An 18,197-nucleotide genomic window follows, 5' to 3' on the forward strand; every position below is an offset into this window, starting at 1 on the left:
TTGTGCATGCATACAGTGTCCTCTGGGAATGTCTGCAGTGTTAACAGTGTGCTCCACCCAGAATGGGGGCTTCTATGATATCAACACGTAGCCCCTGTAATTCACACTGCATCATTGTTAATGGATCTGTCCATCCATTCTTCTCAGTAGGGCCATGGGTAAACCGGTACCTAGCCTAGCTGACTTTGGACACATATAGAAAAACAACCAAACGCACATATTTTTTGGAATGTAGGAGGAAGCCGGACATATGCAAACATATGCAAACATGGGGAAACATGTAAACTCCACATAGAGATGTTCCAATGAAGATACAAATCCGGATCTCCTGCGGTCAACATGCTAACAACAAGGCCACCTTACATGGTAATGGTTTTATTTCATTTGAACATGCATCAGATTACAATAGAGTGCATCCCATAATCAGTTCACAGTTCCACATGTCCAAAAGGAGTAGGAAGAAGCAAAGCTCATTAAATCCTACCCCTCCATCTGGCACTTTTACAATCAGTAACTGTTACATTTGTTCACTTCCTGCTTTCCATAATACAGTTTAAGTTTTTTTTTGTTTTTTTTAATAATGTACCTTGTACCAAAGTACTGGGCGATATGAGCATCCAATGCCATAATGGGTACCATAGTAAGTGTCAATATAGTGATATATATAGCACATCATGACTGGTTCAAGACTCTTCATCCTTGTATTTAGCAAACATCAACTGCTTGTATTGTTTCTTGAATTGGCTCATCGTTGTGCATTGTTTGATTTCCTTACTCAATCCATTCCATAGTTTGATTCCACATACTGAAATGCTATGGCTTTTTAACGTAGTCCTAGCATAGAAGTGTTTCAAATGTACTTCTTCCCTGAGATCATATTTCTCCTCTCTTAGTAGTATTGGATGACATTTTTAAGTAATTGGTTGTTTTTAGCCTTATGCATTACATGGCTTGTGAACAATGGAAATTGACGAGCAAAGATTTTTGAGTTGAATCTAATCAAATAATTTCATTTTTTTATTGCAAATGTCAATCTTGCAAGTGTATTTAGCAGGCTATGTAGACGTACATTCTAATACAATATATGAACAATGTATACCGGCATTAACAAACATAATACTGTTATTAACAGGTGTATTATATGGTGTAGTTTGCATTTTTAACAATGAGATCTTATGAGCAAGTATCAAAACATCAATAATGTTATCAAGAGTCTGATATGCCTCTCTTGCCACGGTGTAATACATAATATGATTGTCATTCAAAGCAGAGGCATTCATAATCAGTTCAGAATCGTCATGGGGTTGTCACCGTGGAGTTACCTGCCGAGCTCGAGCTGCACTGCACTTTACATCCCTTTGAGCTCTGTGATGGAAATGATCTCTCTTTAATCCCATTGTTTTTCTATCACCATAAATAATGCAGTGGTAATGTGTTTTTCAGGGGAACCTTTTGGGGTCTGCTTGACTCGGAAATTTAAGTATTTAATCTAATTGAGTATACAAGTCAATATTTCATAATATTATAACGGAAAAATGAATATTCATATCAAAAAGTCTGTAGGTTTTCTAAAAAACTGTTTTCTCCCTTGACTACAGAATATTCAAAGATCTTTAAAAACTTGAAAGAGATGGAATGACACACTGAGAAATGTTTTTATTGATTTATTTATTAAATCATTCACTGTGTAGCCTGTTCAGAGTCACAGGTACGCTAGTGCAGACTTGGTGCCAAAAGCTCTGAAGTCAGTCAGTTGCAAGGTTGCAAGTTGCAAGTCTGACAATAACAAATAATCACACAATAAATGAAAATGAGTTAATTTTACGGGCCTCAATGTTGTTGTTTCAGCACCTTGCCACATTTGTTCCATAGAACAACGGCACAAACCATTTTGTGAGCCCCTTTGTCAGTCATACAGTCTTTTTGTCTCATTGGGTTGTATCTGTACGTTACATATACGTATAGGCAATATATATGTAAGTAATATTGCTAGATCCAGGTTCCACTCACTATCGGAACATCTCTTTGTGGAGTTGGCATGCCATTTTGTTTTTGTTTTTGTAAGCTCTTGTGTCGAGTTACCTCTGTTTATTGTGGCCCAGTCTGCTGAAGCCCAAGCTTCAAATAGATTTAGCAACCTCCGACACTTTCTTATGAGGAGTTGGTGATAGTCAGTGGAGTGAAACCAGACAGACTAGAGGAGTCAATCAATGTTTGAGTCCCCTCTTCACCTCATTCAAGCCTTACACAACTACAAAGCAGGTGAAGAATGTCCAACACAATGTCTGTATATGTGTGGTAGGTGTGTGTTCGTGTGCAGACAAATCACTTGACAGAATTTAATTATCACTGCTCTGTTTGGACAAACACAGTGGCACGGAGAGATCCCACAGACGCAGTAATGGCAAGGAGAATCCGAATGAGGAGGGTTGAACAACATTGTTTTTGTGGATGAATGTGTGTTTGTTTCAGTATATGCACGTCCTTTTTAAAGTACAGTAAATATTTGCTTTTTGCAGTCATATTCTGGGACCACCGGCGAATGGTAAAGGAAATGCAAGTAATTAAAAATGTTAATCCTTCTTCCGTGAGTAGTTGTTACATTCCTAAAAATGTCTAATTTTGGCATGCTCCTCCAATTTTGGATCAACATTTGCAATAAAAGTGACTTTTGTAAAAAAAAAATTCTCTCATCAATTGTGTTTGTTCACAATCCAGGTTGAAGCCATAAATATGTTTAATAATAATAATAATTTCAACTACAAAATCTATTAGGTATTTACCACTAATGGTGATGATGATAGGTGGCACGGCGGTGGAGTGGTTAGCACAGACCTCACAGCTAGGAGACCAGTGTTCAATTCCAGCCCTGGCCATTTTTTTTAAATGGTAACCCTAACCCTAACCCTAAAGTTGAATTAGATATATTTTTACGCTGTGCTGAATGAATGAATGATTTTGAATATCAAGATGAAGATGAAGAAGTGGTTAACACGCAGGCCTCACAGCTAGGAGACCAGAGTTCAATCCCACCCTCGGCCATCTCTGTGTGGAGTTTGCATGTTCTCCCCGTGCATGCGTGGGTTTTCTCCGGGTACTCCGGTTTCCTCCCACATTCCAAAAACATGCTGGGTTAATTGGCGACTCCAAATTGTCCATATGTGAGTGTGAATGGTTGTTTGCCTATATGTGCCCCGTGATTGGCTGGCGACCAGTCCAGGGTGTGGGATAGGCTCCAGCACCCCCCGTGAGGAAAAAGCGGTAGAAAATGAATGAATGAATGAATGATGATGATAATGAACAGATGGAATCCAAGCTGGTAACCAATAACCTAATTTCCTAAAAATAATTGTATGACTGTTTTACATCATAATTAAATGTCGTTTTAGGCAAAGATTTCGCTATTTCCAAACAGAAGCACATTTTAAAGCAACATCATCACAATGTAAACCCAGTGGAATTACGTGCAGAATTTGCTCTCCTGGTTAAACAGATGTGCATCGTCTTTGTCCAGTCCTTGATGTTGGCCTCTTAAAACTTTCCAAATTGAGAGTTTCCCGGTTGTCCTCTCGCCCAGCTTGTCATCTGTCAGAGTTGAAGCTGCTCCCTCGTGGCCACTCAATGACAGAACACACACCCTTCCCATATCAGATGAACCGCACACAAACTGACCTCCATTGCCCGTCTTTTTAAAGGAGGGAAATACATTCAGCCACGGCACCTTCACTGCTCTACTGTCTGGCTCATCTGACTTAGAGCGCTATTATTTCCATGATCTCTAAGTGAATATTCCTATTCTGGGAGTGACTGAGAAAAGTAATAACACACCAGTCGTGAAGGTGCAACATATATAGTTTTTATTGTGTTCTAATCAGTTGAAAAATGGTGCCACCATAACATTTGAGAATACCTAATACAATAAATGCAATCATGGCTTCTGTTTAGGTGTCCAGTGAAATTGCACGGATGTCATCTGACGGCGTATTTAATATCATATCATCTATCATATTATCTGGGAATTGCGATGATTGTCCTTGATTCACGTCTTTCTTTTTTTTTATTGTTGCTCAATGACAGCATGCCTGTTTAGATCAATTCCCAAGATTCTGAAAATTAAGAAGCAAAACTATTATTACTTTACTTTTACACTATTTAAAAAGTATTGTTTCAATTGGTTGAGGTTTGTTAAATTTGTTGTTTTTTTTAATTGTCTAATCTACTAATTCTTTAAATATGAAGCAATTAAATTTGAGGACAAATGGTCATTCCCATTTACAGTATTAGCGGCAGCTTTTCTTTTCCTGTCAATTTCCTGTCAATATTCCTGTCAATCAATTTTGACAAGACACAAGTTGGAAACGTGCAAAAATTCTAGCTAAACAAATGCCTTTCAAATCCTCACCCTCTATCACCTCACTACAAAAAGTTGCCTAGATGTGACTATGATATTTTTGAAAATATTTTTTTTATTTTGTAAATATTTAAAGGCATAGCTTTTGTGTTATTAGTTATTAATTTTCCCTTTTTCTCATTACATTATGCCTTTTGCTCTTCCGTCACAGTGAGCTTAGTAGAAGTAATAGAAGAGAGAGAGGGAGTGTTATTTCAGCTATAATTATTACCTGTTATTGGTATCGCAAATATACAGTAGAATGAATTGGAGGAAATAATGTAAGCTGACCATTTGCAGCGTTATTATTATTTTTTTATAGTGCACAAAGATTCAACTAGAAACTCAAACCAGACAAATTCAACAAAATGCAAAGTTGAATAGCAGTGAGGCGTCCAAACATATTCAAGGGTACAAAATGTACACATGTGCAAGGTCACTTCGAGAAACTCACCTGGTGTAATTTCATGGTGAAAAAAAGATTCCTTTATGGTCCAGGCCGCTGGGTTGTGCCAGCATTTCTCTAAGCCACGTCAACATAATCAACACTCTTTGCCGACTTACAATAACACAACTTGTGTTCACCATGCTGCAAGTTTTGAGGCTCACCCCGGGCTCACACTGAATCTGTTCCGGTTGCGGTCGTCAAATTTTTTAAAAGTCAGACACCAAACAGCTTCACCGCACAAAGCAGGTGTGAGCCTACAAAAGGGATTTCAATCTTGCTGAATGCTTCCGGTGGCCGTGACGGAGCCGCGACAGTTTGGGGTCAATTGGTGGACATGGTCAATGTTTGACGAAGGCGCATTATCAGTGAAGCATAACAACATCCATCCATCCATTTACTATACCACTTATCCTCAATTGGGTCGCAGGATGCTGGAGCCTATCCCAGCTGTCTTCCAGCGAAAGGCCGGGTACACCAGCCAATCACAGGGTACATATGGACAAACAACCATTCACACTCACATTCATACCTATGGACAATTTGGAGTCGCTAATTAACCTAGCATGTTTTTGGAATTTGGAAGGAAACCGTAGTACCTGGAGAAAACCTACGCACACACAGGGAGAACATGCAAACCTGAGCGGGGAATCGAACCCAGGTCTCCTGGCTGTGGGGCCACAGCTAACCACTCGACCATTGTGCGGTCGTATAAAAACATTCATTCATTCATTCATTTTCTACCACTTTCTCACGAGGGTCGCGGGGGGTGCTGGAGCCTATCCCAGCTGTCTTTGGGCGAGAGGCAGAGTCGACCCTAAAATGGTGGCCAGCCAATCACAGGGCACATATAGGCAAACAACCATTCACACTCACATTCATACCTATGGACAATTTGGAGTCGCTAATTAACCTAGCATGTTTTTGGAATTTGGAAGGAAACCGTAGTACCTGGAGAAAACCTACGCACACACAGGGAGAACATGCAAACCTGAGCGGGGAATCGAACCCAGGTCTCTTGGCTGTGTAGCCACGGCTAACCACTCGACCATTGTGCGGTCGTATGAAAACATTCATTCATTCATTCATTCATTTTCTACCGCTTTTTCCTCACGAGGGTCGCGGGGGGTGCTGGAGCCTATCCCAGCTGTCTTTGGGCGAGAGGCGGGGTCCACCCTGGACTGGTCGCCAGCCAATCACAGGGCACATATAGACAAACAACCATTCACACTCACATTCAGGACACCGTAGTACCTGGAGAAAACCTATGCACACACAGGGAGAACATGCAAACCTGAGTGGGGAATCGAACCCAGGTCTCTTGGCTGTGTAGCCACAGCTAACCACTCGGCTGTATAAAAACATAAACAGTTAAAAGGTGTTTAAACAGTAGTTAACTCCAGGAGTGATCTACTGTATTGCTCGAAAATGAAAGTAAGCAGTATACAACAATAGGCTGAAGTTTTAGTAAAGAGTAATCAATGATCAAGTTGTTCTTTTAGGAACTCAATGCTTATTCAACAGACCAGTGCCCTGCAGTAAATTGAGCTCCGCCGAGCCTGACAGAGATTAAAGAACATTCCAGGACAAAGAAATGGGAAGGAAGAAGGAAACCCTCCACCAGACAAGGCTTTGTCTCTTATTGACTGTAGTTGATCTGGGTTACTTGACAGGAGTCCTTTGTGATTTAAGTATGATGAAACAGGAAGTGCAGGTCTAAACGAGGTAACACTTTCTCGGTGAAAGTTCAGAGAGAAAGTAGTATTACTGCGGTAAAAGTGCTTTTCCAGTAACGGTTCCTCTCACTAATATGTAAATATTATGTATGTATTTTTCATCACTGCTTCAATAACCTCCAGTGGACCAGTGGTCTATCGCTTCACTTCTTCTCCGACTCTCTGATGCTGATGCTAATAGAAGAACAAAACAGAATGGAAATTATTCATCACACATTTGTGAATTTAATAATATTGGTTGTCATGCCAAAGTGAGAGAAAACAATTATTGGTTATTTGTCTTGTATCTTGCAGTCTATGATTCTTTACATATACTAAAACAACATACCTGTTGTGGCCATTTTTATGATATACTCATCAGAACGGTGAATGTTGTTATTGTGTTATTGTTATGAATATGTCTTTCTTTTCTTTGCTTTGTGTCCAAGGCTGTTTCTGTCAATGTGACATCACATGCAAAATATTGGTGGTGGTTTCAAACTTATTTTGGTGAAATAAGCACATATATGTGTATCTTAACTTTAACTTTAATAACAAATGGAATGGTTTTTTTTGTTGTTTTTTTTTACACTCAACTCTGAATTGCTGACCCAAGTAAAAACAGTCGTACATGAGCTATTTTTTCTGGGTTCCTGTCACTCTCAATGCAGGCAGGTAGCAGTGGGGAGTGGAAGGCAAAACTATTCAAGCAATCTGAAGACTGACCAGGAAAGCACTGATGCAGTGCTTGTAAACATCACAAGTGACAATATCGAGCAAGAAAACAGAAGAGGGGGTCTGAAAAAGAGCAGGTAGGTGGTTGCTGGAAATGACTTGGCAAACTAACATCAAATAGAGAGGACACTGCTGAGACATAAAGCAAGGTTTTTGGACAGTGTTCTTACAATAAGATAGTAAAGTAATTTCCTTGTTTATTTGGTTCCAGACCACGTAAGTGAATTCCTTGGTTATAAATCAATAATTTCATAGTTACTCCATAGAAAACCTGTTTTGCAGACCTTATAATTAAGCTGAAATCTGAGGTCCAGTGACATCTGCCCCCTTGCAAATCATGCTTTGCTTCATCCACTTGACGTGGTGGACATTTGATCCCGTTTGGGGGAGCGAGTATCACACCTGTAGAGGACGCTCATCTGCCTTGTGCTGACTCGACGAGAATTGATCCATATCCTTGACTGTACTTGAAGTGGGTGGGGAATAAACCAGAAATTTTGGGGGTTGGATGCTGGGAAAGCCATGTTTGATTCCACCATTTTTGTGTGGAGTTTGCATGTTCTCCCCGTGCATGCGTGGGTTTTTCTCCGGGTACTCCGTTTTCCTCCCACATTCCAAAAACATGCTAGGTTAATTAGCCACTCCAAATTGTGCAGCATATTTTGCTTTTCTTCACACAGTAATCGACTCTGGAACTACATTTTCTTGATTTTGCCTTTCATGTAACTGAGGTGTTAAAAGGTTTGTTTTGATTTTTCTCAAGCTGCTGTGCTTCTCGTGAATTCCTGCCTCACGTTTTGAAAAACCCGGCTGTATTTCATTGGATGTTTGAGCTTAATTGTTAAACAATTCAATTAGTTGAATTGAGAATAAATACATAAATGCAACCAGTGACATAGTGGAGTATATAATATAATTCAGTTTTCTAATTGAGGGGCTGCACGGCGGATGAGTGGTTAGCGCCCAGATCAGGGTTCAATTCCACCCTCGGCCATCTTTGTGTGGAATTTGCTGTTTATGCGTGGGTTTTCTCCGGGTAGTCCGGTTTCCTCCCACATTCCAAAAACATGCTAGGTTAATTGGCCACTCCAAATTGTCCATAGGTATGAATTTGAGTGTGAATGGTTGTTTGTCTATATGTGCCCTGTGATTGGCTGGCCACCAGTCCAGGGTGTACCCCGCCTCTCGCTCGAAGACAGCTGGGATAGGCTCCAGCATGCCCCTGGGACCCTTGTGAGGATAAGTGGCAGAAATTGAATAAATTAATGAATGAAGTCAAAACTTTGTCGTATTATTTATAGTTATAGAGTTTGTCAGGAGGATGATTACCTGTAAATCAAAACCCATCAACTTTTATATCACGTCCCACAACAACAAACTCAATCTGGAAAAGGTCATGCCAGCGTTTTTTTTCATCTGTTGTCTGTTATATTGAGCTTATTTGACAATCATAATTAGCAGCAATGCACTTTTTTTAAATACAATTTCAAACTTTGCAATGCTGTCCATATTGCTTGTCTTCTTGAAATTCTACTTGCGCTGTCTTATATATATTTGTTACTAACTCATGGACAGCCACTCAAAGATAAGGCATTTGATCGGTACATGAAGATAAATTTATGACTATTTTTTTGTGGTGGTAATTTGTAGTCATGTACAACTGCACAGCATCATTATCAGGTTTAAGAGGACCAGTAATCATTCGATTGTTCTTTGTAAGGACGTTATTTTTACAACTGCATCTTGGTGAAAAGATGTTTGCTATGCACTGGCACAGATGTGCCTAAAAAGTGTCAGTGCTATGTTTTTCAGTTTTTGCTCGTCAACAAGCACAAAGTCTTGCATGACATGGAGAGACCGACAAGATTGATTGTGTAATGATGACTCAGCACCTTGTTGGGTCACTGTGTCCTGTATCCCAGACAAAAGCGATACAGAAATGCTGTGCAATTCAAGTTGGAAACATGGGGGAGTAAGACATACTAATAAATATAACCTTTATTTTGACCTGAACATGTTATCTCACTTTGATAACTCTAATTAAATGCAGAACCGCTAGTGATATTATGCAATCTTTACCATTAGGGCACATTAAAGGTTGTTTAATGAAACCTGGCCGGCAGCCAGTGATGCTTTCAATGGGGCGGGGGGGTCAATGCTTAGTGACTCAGCTCTCCAAGTGACTGAGGGTGGGTGACACTAATATAAAAATATGTGAAACAATTAGTGCAGTTGCTCTGAGTCTGAGAGCAATTATCCTCTAATAAGCAAAGGGCAAATTTCTCAACAAGAGAGCAAACGTCTCTGGTGCCTACTTCAAGCACTTTATGACCATTTGGTGGAATAATGTCATATACTTTTTTCTGTTATAGTACAGCTTTTTGCCGTAAATCCTACCGTGTGCGCGTGGAACTTACCTATTCAGTCTGGACTTTCAGGACTATGGTGGATCAACACTCACCAAACACTTCATGAGAGGTGCTCATTAAAGATTTCCTGTGACCACAAAACCTGGCACAGTTATTAGTCTATATCTGTCTCTGCATAGGTACTACCAATGATGACACAGTTCTCCCGTCATTTTATGCAGCTGTGAAAACCCTGCCTGGAGAGGTCTGTGAGTTTCACAATCCATGAGTGTTCCGGAGGTTCTTGCAATTAGAACACAACTTCCTGGCTGGAAAGAGGTGATGTGGACAAGATGGCAACAAGTCTTGCAGGAGGCTGTACGGGTGTACATCAATGGATATTGTGCAGAAGTTGATTGATTTCAAGGGTTCAACTCGTACTAAGACACAATTTCAAGTCTTAGGAACCGTGTTAATCAGTTAATTTGCTGCACTAGTAGTTTAAAATATTGTTCTCTCTTCATCAATCAATTCAATTATTTCACTGAGCTGAGGTCAGGTTGCGGGAGCAGCAGGCAAAGCAGGGAAAACCAGACCAGATCCGGTGGATCCGGAGGCGTTCCCGGGCCAGTTGAGAGATATCGTTTTTCTAACATGTCCTGGTCTTCCCCGGCGAGGACCCTTACCGGGCAAGTCAACTCGTCAAGTTCAATAACAGGAATTTCAAGACCGCCCTAATCCGGACACAAACTTTAACGGTAACAAAGTGTCAGCCACAAGTAAAGGATGGTGCCTTTATTAATTGCAGACTTTGTGACTGGGGCGCTATCTCCACTCCAATGTTTGCCTATGTCGTACATTGGGATATTCCCACTAAATATCTGCTTCATTTCATTGAACACCCCCCCTTGCAGTGTGGCCTCTCAAGTACAGGAAACCTCTTTGTATCAAAATACTTCCATTATCACGCATCGCTCTACATTAGTGCACATGAAAGAGAAACAGATATGGGTTCAGACCTGCAAATCACCATAAGAGATAAACCACCTTTAGAAATACTTGCTCAACAGTGTCGTGCGAAAATCTTTAAAAAATAAATAAATACATAATAAAAAGTATAGAATGAGCGTCATTACATTAACATGTATACAGCATATGTGTATATTTGAACGGACAGTGTTTTTTTCTTTTTGGTGCTGTTTACTCTTTTCCATTTTGACTGCATGGCGGACGAGTGGTTAGGGCGCAAGCCACACACACAACTAAGAGTTCAATTCCACCTTCAGCCATCTCTGTTGCATGTTCTCCCCGTGCATGCATGGGTTTTCTCCTGGTACTCCGATTTCCTCCCACATTCCAAAAACATGCTAGGTTAATTAGCGACTCCAAATTGTCCATAGGTATGAATGTGAGTGTGAATGGTTGTTTGTCTATATGTGCCCTGTGATTGGCTGGCAACCAGTCCAGGGTGTACCCTGCCTCTCGCCCAAAGACAGCAGGGATAGGCTCCAGCACCCCCAGCGACCCTTGTGAGGATAAGCGGTAGAAAATGAATGAATGTTTTCCATTTGACTTTTGGCTGTGGGCGCAGGGAGCTCACCTGTGGGTTATTGGAAATTAGTATTCTATTTAAGTTCAACTTGGGCTTCTGCTAGTTGGCAGATCATTGTCTCATGTGAGATGTTTGGACTACTGTCCTGCGTGGTGAGCGTTTGTGTTTCCGAGCCTTTCTGGTGTTGGTTTGATACTTTATTTCCCTGAGATTAATGCTGCTCCTAATGAGCTCACTTCCGTTAAATAAAGAGATTGACTACATCAGCCACCATGTCTGTGCATTCTGGCGTCACTCTTCATGAAATGATAGTGACAGACAAAAACATGAACATCATGAAGCACTGTCCTCCTTTCTTCCATAGTGTTGTTTGTCATGCACCACTTTATACAATAAAAGACAAAAATGGGTCAATGAATCCCGCAAGACTTGAAACAGTAATTCTTGAATAGAATCTAACTGAAGTGCAAAATATGTATGTTTCAGGAAAACAATTAGACTGCAACACAATCGGTCATTTGATCTATGTTAGGAAAGTACTCCGACAAGACGGATGGAAGCAAAAGAACTAACAAGTCTGCAGAGACCTAACTGAATAATCCTTCCGAGAGATATCCTTCTTTTCTGTTCAGTCAGGCCAGCGACTGCATGGAGGAAAACCAGGTAATAGATCAATATGATCATACAAGCATTCCCCAACAGGATATTGACATCATAAACATTGGCATGTTAAATGCACACATTTTGGCAGATGTATGGAGTAGTCAATGACATGCAGTCATAGTACAGGTGATGATGATAAAAAAAAATATACAGTAAACCTCGGATATATCGGATTCAATTGTTCCCACTGGTTTTGTCCGATATAAGCGAAATCCGTTATATGCGTATACCGGAAAATGTCCGTTTTACGCATATATCGGATTTATATCCGGTATATGCGTAAATCGGATTTTATCCGTTATAAAAAGGCACTTCCTTGGCTATGTTTCCAATGTACCTGGACTGGGCAATGAAAAGAGACGTAAAGTAATGAGAATTTAACTTTATTGGACTCTGAGCATAACAAATTGTTAATTAAGCTAGGCCCTGTTACGCCCGTCAGGCCTACGTTATTTCCAATAGTGAGGTTAAGATCTCATTCACTGCTGTGCTAGTATTATTGACGTCACTCGCTTTTATATTTGTCCTAAATCTGGAGCCAGGAGAAAGACACGATGTGGCCATCCGATATATGCGAGGGAAATTGGGAAACCGGACTGGAGATTTTGTCCGAAATAGGCGAAATCCGTTATAAAAAATCCGATATATGCAATGAATTTTTTATTGGAAATGCATTACAGAAAAATTGGTTCTTTTTTATCTGTCCATTGTGAGCGAATTTCCGATATATCCGAGTCCGATATATCCGAGGTTTACTGTATTGCACCTTTAAGGTTGAGAGAGTGGACCGGGAAGTCAGGGCTTCCCTACTGAGTCTAGTGTCCTCACCACCTAGAACCGGATAAGTGGAAGAAAGACAGATAAAATAAATACTTGTTAATAGCTCTGTATGATTCCCATCATTTTTTTCAGATTTCTTGGAAAAAATGCATGGCAGAAACCTTAGATAAGGCTGCCACAAGCATTTCTTCTGGGCTTAGTGCACAAGCCTACCATCTGAGTGCGCTTTTGGCACATGCCAGTTTCTTTTTGTCAGCATGTCGGCAATAGTATAATGTTGCAGAAACATTTATTACACAGTGTGACTTTCGACAGTTTAATTATTTTAATTGAAGTGAGACATTGATAGTCGCTAATAAAATCATCCTAAAGAGGCTCAGGCATGGGTGAGCTGCAAAGAGCTCGTCAGTGCCACCCTCCGTCGAGAGGAAGAGACAATGTTTTTGTTTGTTTTTGTTTTTTTTTCATGGTAGCACAAGCTAGAGAGCAGCAAATTGATTAAATATATTTTTATGTTGTGCTGAATGAATGAAGGATCAGGCTGACCACGGTGAATGAGTGGTTAACGCGCAGGGCTCACAGCTATGAGACCTGAGTTCAATCCCATCCTTGACCATCTCTGTGTGGAGTTTGCATGTTCTTCCCGTGCATGCGTGGGTTTTCTCCGGGTACTCCGGTTTCCTCCCACATTCCAAAAACATGCTTTATTTAGGTTAATTGGCAACTCCAAATTGTCCAAATTCTCCAAATTATTTCCTCGCTAGCCTTTTGAATGTTAAGCTGCTGTGTGATGAGTTTTGCGTTCATTGGAAGACGACACTGTGATGCAGACTGTTCTATTGGTCAATGACATCCTGCCATTTCCAACGGGTTAACATTGTAGACATCGAGTGGTTAGCGCGCAGACCTCACAGCTAGGAGACCCAGGTTCAATTCCACCCTCGGACATCTCTGTGTGGAGGTTCTTGCATGTTCTCCCCGTGCATGCGTGGGTTTTCTCCGGGTACTCCGGTTTCCTCCCACATTCCAAAAACATGCTAGGTTAATTGGCCACTCCAAATTGTCCATAGGTATGAATGTGAGTGTGAATGGTTGTTTGTCTATATGGGCCCTGTGATTGGCTGGCCACCAGTCCAGGGTGTACCCCGCCTATCGCCTGAAGACAGCTGGGATAGGCTCCAGCAACCCTCGCGACCCTCGTGAGGATCAGCGGTAGAAAATGAATGAATGAAGATGAAGGATCAGGCTGCACATTGGACGAGTGGTTAACACGCAGGCCTCACAGCTAGGACCCGAGTTCAATTCCAACCTCGGCTATCTCTGTGTGGAGTTTGCATGTTCTCCCTATGCATGCGTGGGTGAATGGTTGTTTGTCGCCCAAAGACAGCTGGGATAGGCTCTAGCATACCCGTGACCCTAGTGAGGATAAGAGGCATAGAAACTGATGGATGGTAACCTTGTATGAATTGTTGGTTTAACACTGAATCCCACCGTCCAGAGCTTAGTCTCAATGAATCATTCCTCTTCATTTTCAGTTAATTTTGTAACCATTGTTGTAGAACTGCTGCTTGCAATAGAATACTGTTCACTGTGGATTATAGGTCCAGTAAAACACAACAGCATGCTTTCTCTGGAACGGTAAATGCTTTGTACATCATGTCGTTTGACTACTCACTTCAGGGGCACTTTTTATTAAGACAAATTCATTAGGGAAACATCCCCGGGTTTTTAAAGTTGAGAGTTACTGTGTTGCTGCTGAGGGCTCAGGCGTAATGAGAAAAACAGCCATAAATCAAACTCTCTCAGCAGAGTCTAAGGTAATCAGCTGTGGGTCGGGGTGGGACAGAAACCTCTGGGATGGAGTCACTAGAAATAGACAGAGAGATGTTTTTTTTTTTTTTTTTTTTAAATTCAGGACAGCGCAATGGCAAAAAAGTAGAGCTGCAAGACATATTAGCAACTTAGTATCACTGACTTGCAGAGTGTGAAACCACTTTTGTGGATTCACTTCTTGATGTCATGTGCAGGATTTACTCTATTGAGAAAATCAATCAATCACTTTATATAGCGCCAAATCACAACAGTTATCTCGTGGCACTTTTACACATGGAGGTCACATTCATAAATGAAAAACAGAGAGCCAAGTCCCTCAGGGGAAGAAAGCTTGAACAGAACCCAGACTCTGTGGGGCGGCCATCAGTCTTGACCGGTTTGGTTAAGATAGAGTAGAGGGATAGAGTCTTAGTCTTAGTCCAAGGAACATAGGGAAGAGTCTATGATACATGAGTGTATCGGGGGTCAGTCCTAACTATACGCTTTAGCACAGAGGTAGGTTTTGAGTTAAGTACCATAGCAGTACCATATGGCACGCATCTTGATATTGTCTTATTATCATGGTAATGGTAATGGTAATGGTAATGGTAATGGTAATGGTAATGGTAATGGTAATGGTAATGGTAATGGTTTTATTTCATTTGAACATGCATCAGATTACAAATGAGTGCATCCCATAATCAGTTCCCAGTTCCACATGTCCAAAAGGAGTTTAAGGAGTTAAAGGAGTACATTTGTTCACTTCCTGCTTTCCATCATACAGTTTAAGGTTTTTTTTGTTTTTTTGTTTAGTTTTTTTATTTTTTTTTTTAATAATGTACCTCATACCAAAGTACGAGGTGATATGACCATCCAATGACGTAATGGGTACCATAGTAAGTGTCAATATAGTGATATATATAGCACATCATGACTGGTTCAAGACTCTTCATCCTTGTATTTAGCTAATTTATTTTATTTATTAATTTATTTGATTAATTTTTATTAATTTTTTGGGTGTTTTTAAACATTTTTTATTTTTTTTTATTTTTTGTCCCGTACCAAAGTACTCGGTGATATGAGCATCCAATGCCATAATGGGTACCATAGTAAGTGTCAATATAGTGATATATATAGCACATCATGACTGGTTCAAGACTCTTCATCCTTGTATTTAGCAAACATCAACTGCTTGTATTGTTTCTTGAATTGGCTCATCGTTGTGCATTGTTTGATTTCCTTACTCAATCTATTCCATAGTTTGATTCCACATACTGAAATGCTATGGCTTTTTAACGTAGTCCTAGCATAGAAGTGTTTCAAATGTAGTTCTTCCCTAAGATCATATTTCTCCTCTCTTGTAGAGAAGTACTGAATGACATTTTTAGGTAATTGGTTGTTTTTAGCCTTATGCATTATTTTTGCTGTTTATTAATACACAACATGAGTCCAACTGTCCTTTTACCAAAACAGAAGTCAGCTGGTCGCCTGGCTATGATGTCATGGGCAGTTGACTCTGTACATCTTTGCTAACTAACACAGTTACGCCACAAACCTCCGCTTTTCTTATTGATCAAGGCTGCAAAATTTGAGCCAAAGAAAGTTTCTAGTGTTTTGATAAAGAAGATTAAAAACAATGTTTCAACAAATTCATGTCAATATAAGGTTTCCCCTTTCAATTGTCATTTGTATGCATTTTTGGGAGTACAAAAAAGATTAAATGGTTTTCATCCTTTCCGTATGTTTCGGCTTGAGTCTGCAAGGAATCGATGACGGTAATTGAGTTTCCACTGTACATGTGTGTCTACTCCACAAAACTCAAAATACATAAACTGACCACCAAAATCAGAAAGGTCATTCCCTTTATCAAAAAACGCTGTTCAACTTTTGGTATTTTCAAACAATCAAGAACATAATAGCGGGTTGTAAGAGGTTAAATATATTTATTAAAACCTCTTTGGGGAAGTAAGTGCCCATCACACACAGAGGGTGGTTCGACTGCTTTCCTGAGGCTGTGTGTTTCAAAAGCTGACCTGCTGTGTACGATATTATTGGAGGAAGGTGACCTCAGCACTTCAACCTGATATTCTCAATCAAATCCAGTATAAACATAATTAAGTTCTTGAGCCTGACTGGCACGGATGTTTGCAAAGGGAGCACTCTCTCACACTCCCTGGATGTTTGACCTATCTCCATTTGGCATTTTTTGACATCCTTGGGTGACCTTTACATGTGCTGTCTATCTTGTTAACATGTTACAAATGAATGTTGATATTTGTCACAATTTGAAATTAAACTTTGTAAAAATGTTGTTCAACCTGAATAAAATGATTGGCGTTTATGGCTTTCATGTCCGTCACACGTGCTATTATTTGCTGACAGTAAACATAACTAATGTGCTTGTGTGTGTTACGCGGGGCATGACTTCCAATGTTAGAGCAGGAAGACGGCAGAATATATACATTCAAATGTTAGCGATCCCAAACCAAGGCGGACAGCACCTTTTACTTAGACTTTCTGACTCAAACTAGAACACACAAATTTACTACCATCTGGAAACTTTTGTGGCAATATAGTACAACAGTGGTCCAAATGTACAGTTATTAGACATGTAGAATATCAATATTTAATTTATCAAATGTTCAAAATGTCGACCTTCAACCTTGCAACAATCTTCATATCTGTCCAAAACACTCTGACACACACTCTGCCACAAATTCTAATCTCCATCCTCATCATGAATCTGTAATGAAATCTTTCAATGCATTCACTGTGTGGGGATTATCTCCAAACATGTTAAAGTGAAACAGATAATGAAGTAACTATGACCCTACTTCTGGCCCTCCCTGTATATAAAATGCTATTGAATCATCATACATGTTTTTATTGTGTGTGCTTTTTTTCATAAATCACTGAAACAACCTCAGACTTGCCCACCGATGATCACCAAAATAAAATAAAATGAAACTGTTCACAGTACTACTCAAAAGTCGACACACAAAAAAGATGTATTCAAACCTTTGGAGAAGTTGTTGGTGCCGATTTGTCATGCTACCCCAGGGCAGCTGTGGACGTCCCCAGTGTGGGACTGCTGAGTGAATATATAATCCGTTTTTTGCTGTACAGTGCTTTGTAAAACCATTATTATTATTTTCATATCTAACTTTCTCATTGGAGCCCCAAAGTGAACAAGTGGTTAGCATTTTTGAATGTGGGAGGAAACCGCAGTACTTAGAGAAACATGCAAATTCCACACAGAGATGTCTGAGTGGGGAATCAAACCCGCTCTCCTAGCTATGTGGCCTGCACGCTAACCACTCAAAACAGCGGGACAGAAAATGTATGGATGGGTGGATGTTCTCAGCGGAAACACCAGAGATTTTGCTGAGTCTCTGTCCTTGGTGCTGAAAATGAGGTGCAAAAGCGTGTGGGACTACAGTGGATAAGTGAGACTTAAAATAAGACTGACAAAGGAAAAAGCAGTTCAGTATTGCCTTCAATTGTCCACTGAAGTGATTACTGGACACGCTCCTCTGTGCAAAGTGTAAATGTGTTAAATGGGACCTATTATGCTTTTTCAATTTTTCTGACCTATAAATGTTAAAATGTTGTATTATCGTGTTAAATGATACCAAAGGTTCAGATCATGAGGTATGCATATTTGGAAGTGGGCCCTGAAAAAAGTTTGGGATGGCTCTAAACCAGGGGTGGGCAAACTACGGCCCGGGGGCCACATCCGGCCCGTCAAGTGTTTGAA

This window comes from Doryrhamphus excisus, linkage group LG8 (genome assembly GCF_037039965.1).
Source record: "Doryrhamphus excisus strain RoL-2023G ecotype Guam linkage group LG8, RoL_Dexc_Guam_v1.1, whole genome shotgun sequence".
NCBI lineage: Eukaryota > Metazoa > Chordata > Actinopteri > Syngnathiformes > Syngnathidae > Doryrhamphus > Doryrhamphus excisus.